The sequence below is a fragment of the Alexandromys fortis genome, unplaced genomic scaffold (genome assembly GCF_014885135.2).
Source record: "Alexandromys fortis isolate MF-2015 unplaced genomic scaffold, M_Fortis_MF-2015_v1.1 scaffold_8_9099976_23576923, whole genome shotgun sequence".
Classification (NCBI taxonomy): Eukaryota; Metazoa; Chordata; class Mammalia; order Rodentia; family Cricetidae; genus Alexandromys; species Alexandromys fortis.
The window spans coordinates 14,233,135-14,250,226 of record NW_026067899.1 but is presented as its reverse complement, the minus strand read 5'-3'; positions in this window follow the sequence as shown (position 1 = coordinate 14,250,226).

Below are 17,092 nucleotides of genomic sequence, written 5' to 3'. Positions count from 1 at the left end.
GAGAGAGAGAGAGAGAGAGAGAGAGAGAGAGAGAGAGAGAGAGAGAGAGAATGAAATTTTGAAGTAAAATGGATGGAACTAGCAAAAAACATCATCCTGAGTGAGATAACCCAGTCCCAAAAGGATTAAATATGGTATGTATTCACTTATATGTGTACATTAGTCATTAAGTAAATACAATCACCCTATAATCTGTAGATACAGAGAGGTTATGTATAGAGGAAGAGACTAAGGGGAATGATGGATCTCCCTGGGAGGGGGAAATAAAATAGATTTTATGGGTGGACTCGAGACAGAGAACACGGGAAGAGGAAGATGAGGTGAGGAGAGGGAGGGGAGCAAATTGCCTTTTAGTAAAATATCCAAAGACTTTACTTGACTAGTTGTATTTATTGATTTCTGGTACTGATTTATTGGTTTGTCCTATACCCAAAACTTAAAAAAAAAAAAAATCCTTACTGCTATCCTTCATGTGGTAGCTGGAAAAAGAATGACCCCCTTTGGCTCCTATATTTGAATAGTTGATCCCTAGTTAGTGGAACTGTTTTGAAATGACTAGGAGATGTAACTCACTGGAAAAAGTGTGTCTCTAGGGGTGAGCTTTCAGGTCTGAAAAGCCCACACCATTTCTGATTGCCGCTCTAGCTCTCTGCCTCTTGGTTGTGTTCACAATGACTATTTAGCTAGTTTCAACTACTTTTCTAGCGCCGGCATGCCTGTCTGCTGCCATGCTCCTCTCAGTGATGATCATGGACTAACTCTGCAACTGCCAGCAAGACTCCAAAAAACGTGGTCATCTCTAAGTTTCCATAACCATGGTGCCTCTTCACAGCAATGTCAAAAAACATAAGGCACAATCTTTCTAATCCATTTAAGCTAGAGGCATGACTCCATTTGGTGCATCATATTCCAGATTTTAATTGTGATTTTTCTTAATATTTACATCTGGTAATTTTAAAAAATTTATAGGATAGTACAGTTTATGAATTGGCTGGTTGAACATAAGAGACCTATCTTTTATATGAAGATGCTAGTTAAAAATTAGGAATTATGGAAAAAATAAGACATAAGCAAGAAAGATCTTTAAATCAATTTAATACATAAGTGTTCATAGAAAAATGTCATGTTTTAGGAATATTTCAAATTAGATAACAGTAAAAAAACTAGCTCTAGCTAATATTTTGAATACAGATATGAAAAATTAAGACAAATTAATGAAATGCTAATTTTAATCTGATTTTTTAATTTCATGAGCAAGAACACATTGGGTTAATAAGGCACAGTGCTCTTTCAGTTTTAGAAATAGCATTGGGGACTATGAATATTGAATGTACTCAGGTATTTCTCAGACTATTCCAAAAACCCATAAACTTCAAAAGCCTATTGCCCACATAAAAGGATGTGCAATAAAAATATTTGTTTTGGGATCTAATAGGTTGTACAGAGTTTAGTCTTCTCTACTTGGTCTGTTACTGAGGTTCAATACTCAAAAAACAGACTTGTACTTTAAATAGTACTGCGGTTAAAACTTGTATAGTAGAATATATTTCAACCAGAAATTAATAGTGATATAGTATTGATGTGTGTTCTGTACAAAATTTGGGGTGAGAACCCTATATAGCAAAGTTTACTGTACTTGTGGACACTGTTAATCAGATGTCAAGAAAGATAAATAAAAGCACTTGAAATGGTTGCAGCAATTTCACAGTGAAATTAACCTACTTGGAATTTAAAATTCTTGTTTTAAATTTTTCTATTTAAATTTTTATGCTAAAAGTTTTATATTTTTTCTCTTCCTTGATTCCAAAAAATGCTGTTATTAATTTTGATCAAATTAATTTATCATATTTTATTTGCTTGTGAAAATATTCTTGACTTCTGCATACACTGTATTAAAGCTGAAGTTCTTTGAGCAATTATTTTGCTTCCTTTTGTCTTCAAATGCCCTTTCAACAAACCTATGTTGTTTTCATGTGGACCATTATTCCAAATCATTAATAAGGTTAATTACTTACTATTACTATACATATTCAGTTTTGACATTACATTTAATTCTAAGTATGCTCATTCATGCTTAATGAAATGCACACATTTTTTCGTGTTGGAATGGAAACTTAGGTCACAATAATTGTATTACTGAGGTACATCCTTTTCATATTTTACTTTTTAATTTGAGGATAGGGAAGAAGGCCCAGTGGGTAATAATGTTTGCCAACCAAACCCAAGGACTTCAGAAGCCACACAAGAGAAGACAGCTGATACATACTGGCTGTCCTCTGATCTTCAGACATTCACTGTGGCACCAACCCTGTAAATTAGCACACTAAACAAATATTTATATAAATATTAGAGAAATTATCTCATTAATTTGTCCAAGTTGATCTTGAATTAATTTTGCACTTTCAACTTGAAATCTTTCCGACTCAGCCTTATCATAGCTGAGACAAGAGGCTGCAGTACAAGGCCAGGGTTTATTTTTCTTTATGTAGAAAAGTGCATTCTTCACTAATGTATATAAAGGTTAATTTTCATAGTCATTGGAATAAAAAAAAGTCTGGTTCTTACATTTGAGCAAAGCTTATAAAAACACTGTGACTTTAAATGAATTTTCCTTTATTTTTTTCCTTTTTCCCCCATTTTGTTTGGTACGAAGAAAACAATGGGAGCTGAAAGAATGAATTAGCTGTTCCTTAAAAATTAATTATTCAAAGCAACAATTTTGGAGAAAGTCTCAGAAAAAAATTCATTTTTCTTTCTTTTATCTGTTCACTTTTCTTATTTTTGACCTATTCATGTATGTATACTGGGAACTAACAATCTATTCTACACATCTACATTGATAATTTACATAACTTTAGATTATTTTATTTTGTTTAGGAAGACTTTTTTAGATCATTATCTGTATTCTATTCATGTCTTATATCATGTCATCTTTTTATACCATATTGTATATATATGTATATATATTTGATGCAGACTGTACAGATTATGTGAATACACTGGGGTACTTTATAAGAGCAGGAGATTTTGGCAGACTACTGCTAGCTGAACTACTGTGGTTGCTTTTCCTTTGTAGGTACTGAGACATCTAGTACAGTATACCCTCAAAACACAGACTGTTTGTCCACTCAGGTTATTGGATACTATGCCTCCCTTCCTAGAGCAGTAATTCCAGTTCTGATAAAATTCAAATCCAGCCTTACCCCAGAATTAGCTTGGTGGCTGTTCCTTTCTCACATGAAATATATCATCACACGAGTCCATGCATCGTGTGATTTCCTGGTTCTCGAAATGATTTACCTGTTTTTGTTAGTCTGTTCCCTTTTTTATTGGAGTTTCTGTGCCTTGAAGCTACATACATACTATATGTACATATATGTATATACACACACAAACACACGAAGGTAAATTATAACTTCTCTTTCTTTCAGGTAAAGCATGTTGTGTAGGAGATTATTATCTCCATGAAAATACCTTTCTGATTCAATTTATTTACATGTAATTTAAGAATGTGACCTCTAGTAGGTGAGCCGTGTTGCAATGGATGACTACATGTAAAGGAGTAAATGGGCTTAACAATTCCAACACCAGACGACATCATAATATAGGTGTGAGAAATCTCACAGGGCCCCACCCCTAGAAGAAGAGCTATAATCAATTAACAGCTGCTAAGAGAGGGAGAATTAGTGTTCACAAGGGATCAAGACCTTAGTGCATTAATCAACACCGAGTGGTCAGCCTTAAAAATATATTACATCGAATCAACATTAAATGGATTCAGCATGTTGTATTTATATATTTATTTACACTTATATAAATATAATTAAATAATAAAAAGCCATGAATCTGGGAAGGAGTGGAGGGGGGAATATGGAAGGAGTTGGAAGGAGAAGGAAGGGAAAAGTGATGTAACTATATTTTAATTATAAATAAAAACTTGGAGAAACACATTGTATGAAATTCTCATGGAATTAAAAAGATCATTTTAACATAAAAAATAAATATTTAAATGTATACCTCTCATAGTGCACTATGAGCCCTTTGAGGCTTGGACTATAAATAAACTTTACATTCTTCCCTGCTTACTTCTTAACAAAACAATTTAATTATGAACAGGTACATGCCAGTTTATAATCTATTTCCTGCTTCCTTTGCAGCTAGAAGGAGACATTTCACAGTTCAGTCCACTGAGGTATAAGCATACTTCCTCACTTTTCAGTTTCTTATACATCTTCAAGGGTTAATTTGCTTACATGTTCACATTTTTTTCTCTTTTAACCTGCTATGGAGTGTGAACATGGTATCTCATGATTCTATCTCCTTTCTGTCTTTTGATGAAGCAAGTGATGGAGTTTCAAATCCTATAGCCAGAAAAAAAAATTAATCATCGTCCTACAGTGTGATTGTGTTAATCCATTTGCTCGCATAGGATCCAAGATGTCTGTGTACTATTATAAGATGATTTATACAAATCTGTTCCTGAAATGATAACATTCTGTCTAAATTGGCTTAATGTGAGAAGCACATATTATTGAAACTGGAAATCATGCCTTCTGGGCAACATGACTACAATCTGAAGGGAAGCAGGGGAGTTGATGCTGTGTTATCCACTGTCTGTACTTTGTAATTCATATTTTTCAGTATGTAACATATATGTGTCCCTTCTTGAATCTACAGAGCTGGCATTTTCATATTGGTATGAAGTAGACACCACAACAGGAAGATGACCTAAATATTCTACCACCTAAAGCAGCTTGGCTCGTCTTTTAAGACTATGTCGCACTTTTCCTGGAATCTTTTCCATATTCTTCATTGTGTGTGCCAGATATGGCCTTCCTCTGTGAATTTAATCTCTTTTACCTATGCTACCCAGGCCCCTTGATTCACTCAATAACAATTATCATATCAAGTGTCCGATTCCCTCAGCTAAAACCGTACTGATAGACCACATCTTAATCACCCTTTATACTTAGCTATCTGGCGTTTCTGCATTTTGAAATCGAGCAATTATTGGTTGACCTGTGAATAACTCTATCGGGTATATTTTAGCTGATATTTTCTTTGAATCTGTGCATTATTGTGATATAAAGCAACAAAATTCATGTGATTTTTGTAAAATATTTTCTGAAATTTTATAATCGGTTCAGCCAATTTATGGTAAAAATAGCACAATAACTTTAAAATATATCTTGATGACGAGAAACAATAATGGGTATCTCTCAGGTTTAAACAAAGTACATGTGCTATAGAGGCTCACCACTTAGGTGAAAGAGCAGCTCTGTTTCATACAATGTGCATTCACATTTGTGACACATCTTTGCCCTTAGCATGAGCGCTTAGACTATGGTGTTACAAGTGCAGGGTTATAAGGTACACTCATGGCAGGCATGCTTGCTTGCCCTTGTTTTAAACATGTTCTATTCTGCTATTTCTCTCTTTTAAAAAGCAGTCTCTATAATTATTTCTTAAGAATGGAATCCACTGATGACTTCATGGCAGAATACCAATCTCAGGGCATTTAAATGGAAAAGGACATACTGAAAAATCAAAATCTTATTTTTCTGAAGATAAAAGCATTATGTTTTCTAATTAGAATTCATCAATTTAAATGAATATAGAAGCAATAAGTCTAGAAAAAATGAACATAATGAAAACTTTCTAATTAGAAAAAAAAGTAGCAAACATAGGCACAGGCATGGCACATGCCCAGCTGAGTTTTAACAGCAACAGCTGCCATAAATGTATTTTTAAAGCTCTGTCTGTACATCCCTCTGTGTGGCCATAAAAATGTCCAGGTTAAATGAAAATGTTGCCAAACTGCAGTGTACCGTTATCCAGTCTCTCTGTTACCAGGCACACACGTGCAGTTCTAAGGGAAACACGCACCATAGACTTGGAGATTTTGATTTCAAACCTTGACAGCACATTTCTCAAGGTATAACATCTTAATCAAATTTAAAAATAAAACATCCCGGTGTTGAGCGTGGTTGTAAACCTAAAATTACATAACATCCATGTTTTCATGCTTTGTCAATTACATTTGAAATAGGGGACTGTTTGTTTCAGCCCTTCTAAAACAATGAGACGAGGATGAGAAAACAACCTATTTCCTTATTAGGATCAGGAGTCAAAGGACTCAGCCAGGAGCCGCAGGCTTCAAGAGCACAGAAGATTAAGACATATATTGGATTCATGATGGAGGGCAGAAAGTTCATTTTCAAAATAAAACAGAATTTTATTCATATTCCTTTTAAAATTCAGATTGCCATTTGCCAGCTGACCTGTGACACCGTGTAGTGTATTACATTTTCAATGAGCAGTCTGTCTAGAGCGGCTCACGGAAGAAACGGCTTCCTGGTCTCTACGTCTGTATTTTTTTTTAAAGTAAGATATTGTCAGAATTTTAGATGGTGCAAACAGGGGCAAGGTAACATATTTATTTTTAATAAGGAAGAGACGTAGAATGGTATAGTTGTCGGCATTATGCATGTAGTAATACTGTTTTAGAAAAACACAACAACTCAGGTAGAATGTGGATGTGGGACAGGCAAGGAGAGGAAGCCAGCATCTCAATGAGAGAGAAGGGCAGACTAGAAAAAAAAAGATGAATTTTTATTTAAAAAATAAATACACGCGAATGCCTTTTTAAACAAGTTTTGGTAGGGTGCAAGTCAAGCCAAGGCTTTTCTACAGTCAGGGACTAGATTTATCCAGCTCTCCATCTGTCAAAATTATATTATAGATGACACATATGCATAGATACAAGACCACTGATTTTCATATATATTAAAACCCAAAACTACAGCGGGATATGAAAACCTACAGACTGTTAAGCCAAAAGGCTTACACCTAGAACTTTGATTCTTCCATTGTATTTTAAATATCTTATCATTTTAACCTGCATTTAAGAAAAGTGAATATACAATGGCTTATACTTCCATAAAATTAAAGATATTTAGAAAGAATGAAAATCTAAACTTCTAGTCATTATAAAGACGAGGGAAAGTGCTCTCTTCCTCCACTGCTGTACCTGATTCTGTGAAGGAACATATCCAAGAAAAAGTATAGGAAATGTATTGAAGATGCAACTGAGGACAACTTTATTATCAAACAAGCAAAGGTGATGTTTGTGAAGGAGGGATAAAGGGGCAAAGGGACATGTGGCTTGCAGAGTTGACTCCCACCCGAACACTGTGTCCAAGTGACCCCAAGAGCAGTTTTGCAATAGGTCTGTATTTCTTAACCTCTCTTGTAGGAAACAAAGATACAGAGGTAGCTTTGGCAATTTGGTTTCACATCACACTTTTAAAGTGGAATTAAAGAAGAGAGAAATTTCCACCTTATATTGAACTTGAACAAATCAAATCTATTTTTTTTTTTGCTAACCTGTTAGTTATGAGCACAGATTTGTCAGGTAAGAAGCCTTGTTTGTTTATTAAGTGAGTAGATTTTAACCCTAGATTTATTGCTTTCTTCTGTTCCTGGAAATAAAATAATAAAATTGTATCCTGATATGTGATTTGTTCAAGAAAATCTTGTAATGAATGCAAGATTACAACATTTTATTAATAAAAAAACAGACAGAAAATAGTACAAAATATTCATGCCAATATTCACTTAAATTTGTATGTACACTTTGATTTTAAAAATAATTTCCAAAGTAAATTGTATAAAAATGGACTTTAAGAACAGCTGCTCTACAAGCGAATAATTTCTATTATGTTTTAAAATGCATGACTCCAAAGGAAGCAACAGCGGAACTTCCACTTGTCTCAAACTTGTTTGTATTTTTACCAAGACAGTTAAGTTTCTCTAAAACCTTGAGTTATCAAAGACCATCTAAGTTCCTACTGGACAGTCCTTAAAGTTACCCAATTCTTTATTGTGTGTATTTATATTTGAATTTGATAAAATAGTTAATGGACTTACAGTCTGCAATTTGGGGTATAGTTTTGTAGTCAATAGGGAAGCCAGAAAAGCATTCTATTGTGAATTTTGGTCTTCTTATTTAGTAAAATATATTTTAAGTTTCCAGAATTTATGCAATAATAATTTTTTATTGAAGGATGAAAGGAGGGAGGGAAGAAATAAGGAAAGAAATAAAGAAGAAAGAAAGAAAAATAAGGAGGAATAGAGAAAAGAAAGAAGGTATAATGAAGGAAGGGGGAAGAAGAAAGAAAAACAGGAAACCCTTAAATAAATATGTTATAGCTGTAGTAGAGGTGGTTTGGGATAATTTGATCTGCATATGCCATATGTCAAATCATACCCCCCCTTTTTTTTTATCCCAAGCATGTACCTCAAATACCACCAACAGCCTGAACATCATGATGTTCAGCCTTTGTCTATGAGCACATTAGCCAAGGTTGTATGGAACCCAGGACTTTAGGACACATTTCATTGCCTACCCTAGAAAATTACTGTCAAAATTAATGAAATTGGTGTCTTTTGAGCTATAATGTGCTTGGCATATGCCGCTGGAAATGTCTTCCAGTAGCTCACACAGGCACCAAGCAAATATTTTTTTTATTCATTTCCTATTGACTAACCGTAAATCGATCTACCTTAAATTTAAAAAGTTTTACAACAGAAACTCCAGCAACTGGTCCCCACACAACCAACCAAAAGAGGTATCAAATTTAGCCATACAATGGGATTGAGATTGCTTCTTCACTGAGCTAATTCTCCCAGAATCCACTGTTCATCTCATCACTCCTTATAAAATACAGAATCCTTAATTGGTCTGTGCTTCTCCAACATGTTTTTAATGAAAACGCAGCACATAACTCTTAGTTTGTTGGCTGCCAGAGCCCAATTTACAAAAGTGGGAGTGTGAGATAAGAAAAGAGTACATCTGCAGAGCAGGCTGTGCAATGAATCACACGCTGCCAGAGTTGAGTAGAATATAATTGAGTCCAACATCTCTGAGCACTTTCACCATAATTAATGATAATCTGTAACAGAGGAATCTGAGATTCCAGTTCAGAGAACTGTTTAATTAGGCCAAGTAATGAAAGCAGAAGCGGTACAAGAATATGGCCTGTCTCATGATTAATGATTCATGCTACTGAATACAAAAGTGCCGCACCGTTAACTCTAACGGATGCAGCATCTCTCTGGCATTTACAAAATAGTGAAATGCATGCATTTTTTGTATTTTAAAGATGTAACTGGCAGTATCCTTTTCTGAGCTATTTACATGATAAATATGGTTCCAAAGGTAACTGTCTTCTTCTCAGAGTCTTTGCTCTGGGGTAGTTAAAGATAAATATCTGCCTCTACATTAGGACTAAGCTAAGAGCCAGTCTACCACGGGATAATTAACACTTTCACTTTTGATATTAACCAATCATATTTTCTATCTTATTTAGAACATATGTTTTTATTAATCAAATCATTTGTAATGATATTTCTGTATTTTCATTAATAAACCAGTAAAGTAGTAAAGGATCAAATGTAAGAGATAGAAAATGAGAGCCTATGGAACACTTTATGTTTGGAGTCAGGGTATCGAATGTCCAATTTGACCTTGAGTTTGACTTAAAGGTATGGGGTAAGACTAAAAACAAGTATGGCTTGCCTATGGCCTTACCTTACAAGCCAGCAAATTATGCAGGTTGAATGCTATTACCTACTTAGCTTTTCTTAAAAAAAAAAAATCTTAGTCAGGAGTGTTCTAAAATTACATATTTTAGATGCAAGGTCCCATGATAAAACAAGTTGTGCATATGTTCTTAAAATAAATATTATTTTTTTCAGTCTTGTTCCTGAAGTTTCTATTTTAACACACCTGAGACTTCCCATAATGCAAAGGTAACATTATCCACTACAAGGATGAGGAAAAAAAAGAAAGATTTCTGGTTGCTTAGTCTAATACAAAAAATACAATATTAACTTACCTCTTTTTAGCCAAAGAAGATATATAATATCTCAGGCAATGTAAGTATAAGGATGACAGAAATACTAGATCCATGTTACCCTAAAAAACCTGTTCTAAAGGTGAGGTTTTAAAAATTATCTTCAATGACTCCAAAGGAATGTTCATATACTCACACATTCCAGCAGTAGAATGATTTGATCCTGTGAGTGAACTGTGTAGAAAATTAATGCAACAGCAAAATGTATATGGGAACAACTTTATGAACCAAAGAGAATCATACTTTGTCCTAATATTTCAGGCAAGTTTTACATATTTTGAAATTTTGTTTAACTTTTGATACATACATACATACATACATACATACATACATACATATATATGTTAAAATTAAACATTTCAATGGTTGAACACACTTTTATGTAAGTCAATTTCTATGTTTTCCATTAAAAATATCCAAACAATTCAATACAGGGAGTGTATATAGTGTGTGAAATCCTCCCAGCACGTTTGCATCTTATATGGGAGATAGAAAATTCCCTTTGAAAGGGTTTTTAATCACTAAACTACAACATAATTTAAATTATTACTTAGCTTGTTTGTTATGTTACATTGTACATACTCTCCCAAACTACACAGTAGATGAACTCATTGCTTTACAGTTTTATGAATACATGAACGTGTTGTGGTTTGAACATGAACATTTTGTCCCCAGCTGGTGGTGCTGTTTGGGAAGGTTATGATACCTTTAAAGGCTGACCCTTCTGGAGGAAGTACAACAGGAGCGTGTTTTGAAGCTTAATATCCTGGCCCCAGTTGTTATTCTGTTTCCTGTGTATTGATACAACGTGAACAACCATCTTCCAACTCCGCCATGATTTCCTTTGATCTTGGCAAATCTTTTCCAGCCGTTATGAACTGTGTCCCTCTGGAACTGTAAGCTAAAAACACATTCTTTCCCTCTGACTAACTTTTTTGACAGTTTTGGTCATTTTATGTTTTAAAAATAAATCTTCAGTTAGATGATTTTGCCTGGCTATAAGCTCATTGTCAGTCACGTGTGTTCATTTAAGATAGGCTATGTTAAGTGATAGTGTTTGCTAGATTAGATATGCTAAAAGAAAAAAGAAGAATTTGTCAAATGACAGTATTTTCAATATGCAATTTGTTTCCTAAGATGTTGTCTTGTTATAGGGACATCTGTACACGCTCTTTATTTCCAAAGCCCGTTTTCATTGATTGCATAGACTTACAAGTTGCAAAAAGAAAATAGGCCTTGCAATGTGGGGTCTTCTCAAAGAAGTAATTTTATAGGTTACTTTATGTTTAAAATATAGCTAGCATATTGATATATCCTTTCACTTAATCTCTAATGTGATAAAAGTAGTGAATTGATCACTATAGTTCAAACTGTATGGACAAGAAGTTCAAAACTGTCATGCCATCTCAGAGCAGCAATGACCCCATGCCCTATAAAATGAGTCGCTGTTTATAGATATACTTCCAGTATAAAAGACTAGACACATGACGTGTCTTCCAAAATGTCATCAAGGAGTCAACTTTGAGTTTCTGCCCTGTCTTACTCACAAGATCACCAGGTTATCCAACATAGATACTAGAGTTCCAACTATATATCACACTTGAAACAGAAAAATGACAAGGGAAAAGTTATTTTTCATATCTGATGTGTTCTGGGTGCCATTCAGATGAACCCACATAATGACACTGGCGTTGAGGTACCAAGATTTCAAGCCGGATAGCAATGTGTTCAACAGAAAATTGAGAACTGAAACTCAACAGTCCTCCAACACAGAGGCTCACTATGGCTGAGTGATGCTCAGTGAGACAGTAGCATCATGCCCTGGAGACAGCAACCTCTGGTACATACAGCCAACTGAAACAAAGGTTCTGCCTCTGTCTGAACAGAAATCTAATAGAATTAAAAGTTCTAATTGTAATACCTAAAATTCCGATTTAAAATATTTTCTGATAGAGTGGAATTAAATTGGAAGATATTAAAAGAAATTATGAAGAATGTCATAAAATATTCAGAAATTGGACAACATATTTCTTTTAAGATGGTTATAGAGGAAAATAGGTTAAAATAGGTTATAGAAAAATGTAAGATGAAAGTAGAAAATGTTTTGAATTTAATAAATCAAAATGTCATACCATAGCATATGGAAGACAACCAAATCATCAGAATAAAGAAATGGTTCATATTTATAATATTATTTATAAAAATTTATTACAATTATTAAATTTTATACTTTAAAATCAAATATATGCAATTAGGACAATATTTTATGGTATGGTACAGACAACTAGATAGATCAATTACATATAAAAATAGCATAGCTCTTGTTAATGTATTCCAAATAGTAATAAGTTCACTGCTATTCACTCCAAACAAATACAAAATATTCTAAAGACTTGGCAACTAGGAGAATATAAAATCCATGTGTAAGGACCAATGGAAATACTCCCATCCTGTGTACTATTTGTTCTAAAAAAAAGAACGATGTTGGGTATAATACCATGGATTTTGAAAACCACCTAATTTATTATAGCTATTTAATATACTATCATTCTCCTGAAGTTATCAGTCTTATTAACAGAACACAGTGGACTGTTTAAAGTTCTTTTGCTTTGCTTAATAGTGTCAACCTTTCCTCACTCCTTGATGGTTTCTTTCATTTCAACAGATACCAGGCAATCTGTCGTTTTGATATTTATCTTTGCAAACTCACATCACCATCATCCACATATGGCTGCCTCTACAGTCAGTACTCAGACAAAACTCTCTGTGGGTGAAGGTGGCACGTAGGGTGGGCCTCGGCATCATTTCTACCCCCAGAAACTTCTCTTGCAATGAAAAAAATTGAGCACAGTACAGTAATGGAGGTTAAAATTGTCTTCCCTTGGGACAAAGTTAGTCCTCTTCACTGGTCCTATTTGACCTGCATATTCATTTGTTGCTGTATATCCTTCCTTATGTTTTGGAAGATTATCATGAATTAAGGAACATTTGAGTTAGAATTTACTAAAGCCCAAGTATTTCACATATTAGTGGGAAATCAATAAATCTTTATTTCAATGTGGTATCTCCAGTTGACATGTATGTATTGTCAGGCAACCACAGCTACTCCGTTTAAGGATTCTGGGATGGTTTCCACCCCAGATCTCCTATTGGATAGCAAAGAATGCAGTGGGATCACCTGTATCTCACTGTATTATGCCCTCTTATTTCTTTGGTGAAATAGTGGTCAGGTGTTGAACATTTCCAAGGGCTTTCCAGCAAAGTGGTTTCCCAGCAGAATTTTGCAAAGGAACTCTATCTGGCATATATTTTGTGACATTCCCAAGTAGCATAGATATGTTGCTTTACTTATCTTCTGTTGCCTTTAGCACTTTTTGAACCTAATATACACATTTGCTGAAGTCAAAGAGAACTGCCAAACCCTTCCTTATTCCTTAAAGATCAAGACTTCATTGAGCTCAGAAAAAAGAAAAGAAAAAAAGAAAAAAGAAAAGCCCCTTATCATCTTGTTCTTTCTGATGAATCAGTTTGTTTCTTAACTCTCCTGAGAACTAGGTATCATACATAGCATTCTTTGTATCTTTTTCCTTCAGTTACAGCTTCTCTTCTTTGTTTGTATTCCAGTTCCTGGTGTGTATATGTATCTCAGCCAAAGCGTTTAGAATTGATGCTATGAACCAGTCCACCGAGAGTTGTCTTTCCCTCACATTGCCTTGGGTTATGCAGCCTTGGGTTATACTATCACTGAGGGATAGCAGTTAAGTTTTCTCTGTTTCTATGTTTCAATAAAATTTAGACTGAGCCTATCTGCCCATATGTCCCACAGCTTGATTCTCAAGGCCACAGAATTTCTTTTACTACTTCCTTAAAGTTTTTCTCAAATCAAGTACGTCAGAGGTGGAATATTTCTTGACAACCATTATCTTTTTCACTGGCTGTTTTAAGTGCTGTCATACCCATCTTCACGCTAAGTCGTGGATTTCTCCTTTATCTATATTGAAATTCTGGCCTGAGGGGCATCCTCTATCACTTTTACTTCACTCTCCTTCCTTGTTATTTGGCTCTTCCCATGGGTTCCTTTTTTTTTTTTGGCTCCTAGGAGAAGATAATTAGCATAGGTACAATTTATACTTTTCCCTCTTCACCCCCTCCCCAATCTGTTTTGCAACAAGCCAGTACCTCATAATTTCTTTTTGTCAAATTTACCCAATAGATCAGAAGAAAATGTGGAAGATGCTAAAAGATATGCACTTTTCCTCCCTTACATAAGCAAGTCCCTTTGCCATCTCGTCAAAATTTGCTCATCATATTAGACATAGTAACAGCAAGACAGAATGTTCAACTTGAAAACATTTTCATCCCATTATGCTACTCTCAATAACTAAAATGCTTTCTCTAGTACTTCAACTTTAGTAAACACTACTCAAGAAAGCATATAGCCACCTTAGGAGTTTATTCACAGATACTCTACCACCTATGTCTTATTAAACATATCAAGTCCCACATAGACACTATCATAACAAGAAATCACACACCACGCACAACATGAGAGAAGGCTGCCTTGTTGATATCACCCTTATGGATGTTCCGCATGTAGCAGCTCACTATTATAACTCATCTGTATGAATCTCCTAGGTTTCAACTTTGTAATATTTGTAGAATTTTTTTAGTCTTATGAGCTTACCACACTACTCCTAGAGCTATCAAGGTTTCATATCAAGGAAATCACTAAGTAACATCTCAAATTAATAGCAATGTGTGATCTCCTATTAGACTGTAATGTTTTTGAGTACAGGAGTAATGTGTACGTTTCTTTATGAGAGCTTTGTAAGTATTAGGCCTTTAGTAATTTGAATGAATTTGGAACACAGGAACATGATCAGGGCTGAGAAGACATTTATACTATTAGCACACTAATGCAGTAAAACAGTCTCATAATTACACGCCCCTGTTTGAATATGATTCATTTACATTTTTAATATGGTGGAATTATAAATAGGGAGGAAAATACAACATATATGCTTAGTAATTTTTCCTTACATTTCATGATTAAAACGTAATTATCTAATCAGTGAAAACTAGCATAATGAATAAGGTATGGCACACAAGTAGTAAGTGAATTTAGAATTCAATTACTACTTCTAAGGTTGTAGAGAATATTTTTTAACAATGTGTAACATAGTGTACCTATAGTGTATGGCAATTTCACCTGAAGCTGCCATATGTTTTTCATTATCTACTTCAAAATATGGCATTTTTGTCCATTAATCTTTGACCATTTCATGCATGCATATAATATATCCTGATTACTCACTCCATCTTTTCCCATCTCCCTCCAACCCCTTCCCATATTCAGAGTTAAGGTTCATGCATTTTTTTTTTCAATTTATGACACACTGAGTTAAACCAGGTTCATTTGTGGCTGTGGGTTTGTAGCTATTGAATGTCGCTTGGTTGGTGCACTACGGATACACACCTGAAGACAATGATTGCCCTCTGCTAGAAACCATCAGTTGTCAATAGATCAGCAGGGAAGGGAAGTGCTCCATGGACTCATACTATATCCTTGACTAATTATTTACGTGCCCAACATAGCAGACACAACTGCTATCAATTTATGATTGCAATGGGTATGTTATAACTAGAAATTACATTGTATTGTTTTTTTTTCACTCTTTTTTGTCTTGCTCTTTTAATCTGCTCCCTATTTTGTGATGTTCCCTGAGCCTTAGGGCTGTTGATAAAAGTGTTGTGTTGAGTACAGGACACTGATTCCTCCATTATCCTCTGCACCTTGAGCAGTCATGAGGATTTATGTGTTGCCTGTATCCTTTTGTAAAATAAATGTGAAATATTAACAAAGTGTGATGAAAACAAGGAAGAATAAAGAATAAATTGATTGATATATGTTTACTCATGCAATTCTGTTGATAAAATCATTTTTTTTTAATTTTCCTTCGTTTATTTGTTAAAGAATGCAGATAAATGGTAAAAATAGACAAGCGTAGCCGGGCGGTGGTAGCACATGCCTTTAATCTTAGCACTTGGGAGGCAGAGGCAGGCGGATCTCTGGGAGTTCGAGGCCAGCCTGGTCTAAAAGAGCTAGTTACAGGACAGGAATCAAAAGTTATGGAGAAACCTATCTCGAAAATCCAAAAAAAAAAAAAAAAAAAAGAAAGAAAGAAAAAATAGACAAGCGTGTATTTGCCATCTCTTACCTTCTCACTGCTACTCTCTTAAATCAATTGTTTTATTCTGTGTATTCAAGGAGTCAGCATTTTATTTTCTGTGATGCCATAAACTGGGTACTACTTCAACAATGAATGAGATGAAATAGTACATTCTATCTTTCTCTTCTCTTTCCCAAGCATTTTAAGATCTGCTGATTCTCAAGGGAGATCGGTGCATAGCTAAAACACTTACCTTCCACCTCCTTCACCTACTCTCCTGCACACTAGTTTTTCTTGCCTTTTCCTTTCCACCTTTGTTTAATTTTCCATTTTACTGAAAATAGGTTTTTTTGCCATAAAAATATTTCCTGATTACATTATTCCCTCCCTATATTTCTCCTAGTTTTTCACCATCTACCCTCCCACCTGGATCCACCCACTTTTTGTCTCTCATTAGAAAACAAATTTCTAAGGAACAATGATATAAGACATAATTTAATACAATTAATATAATGGAATATGATAAAACAAAAACTAACACATAGAAAAATGACAAAACAAACATACAGAAGAAAAAGAAGAGTCCACTAAGAGACTCAAAGGAAAAAAAGACAGAGACCCACTCATTTGCAGACTCAGGAATCCTATAAAATCTCTGAACTGGAAGTAATAACACACACAGACACAAATTGTAGTGTGAAATGAAGGGAGAAAAAAAGTAAGATTATAAGTAGGTATAATAACATATAGTATACATATATAATTTTATACTTATATATTATTTTTTATTGTTTTATAAATAATACCATTCAAAATTTCCTCCTCCTACCCTCCTCCCATTCCCCTCCTGCTCCACCACTCACCCTTCCCCCTACCCTTCAAGTCCTAAGAAAGGGCAGAGTACCCTGCTCTGTGGGAAGTCCAAGGGCCTCCTTTCTCCATCGCTCCATCCAGGCTTAGGAAGGTGTGTATCCAAGCAGGCTAGAATCCCAAAAAGCCAGTACA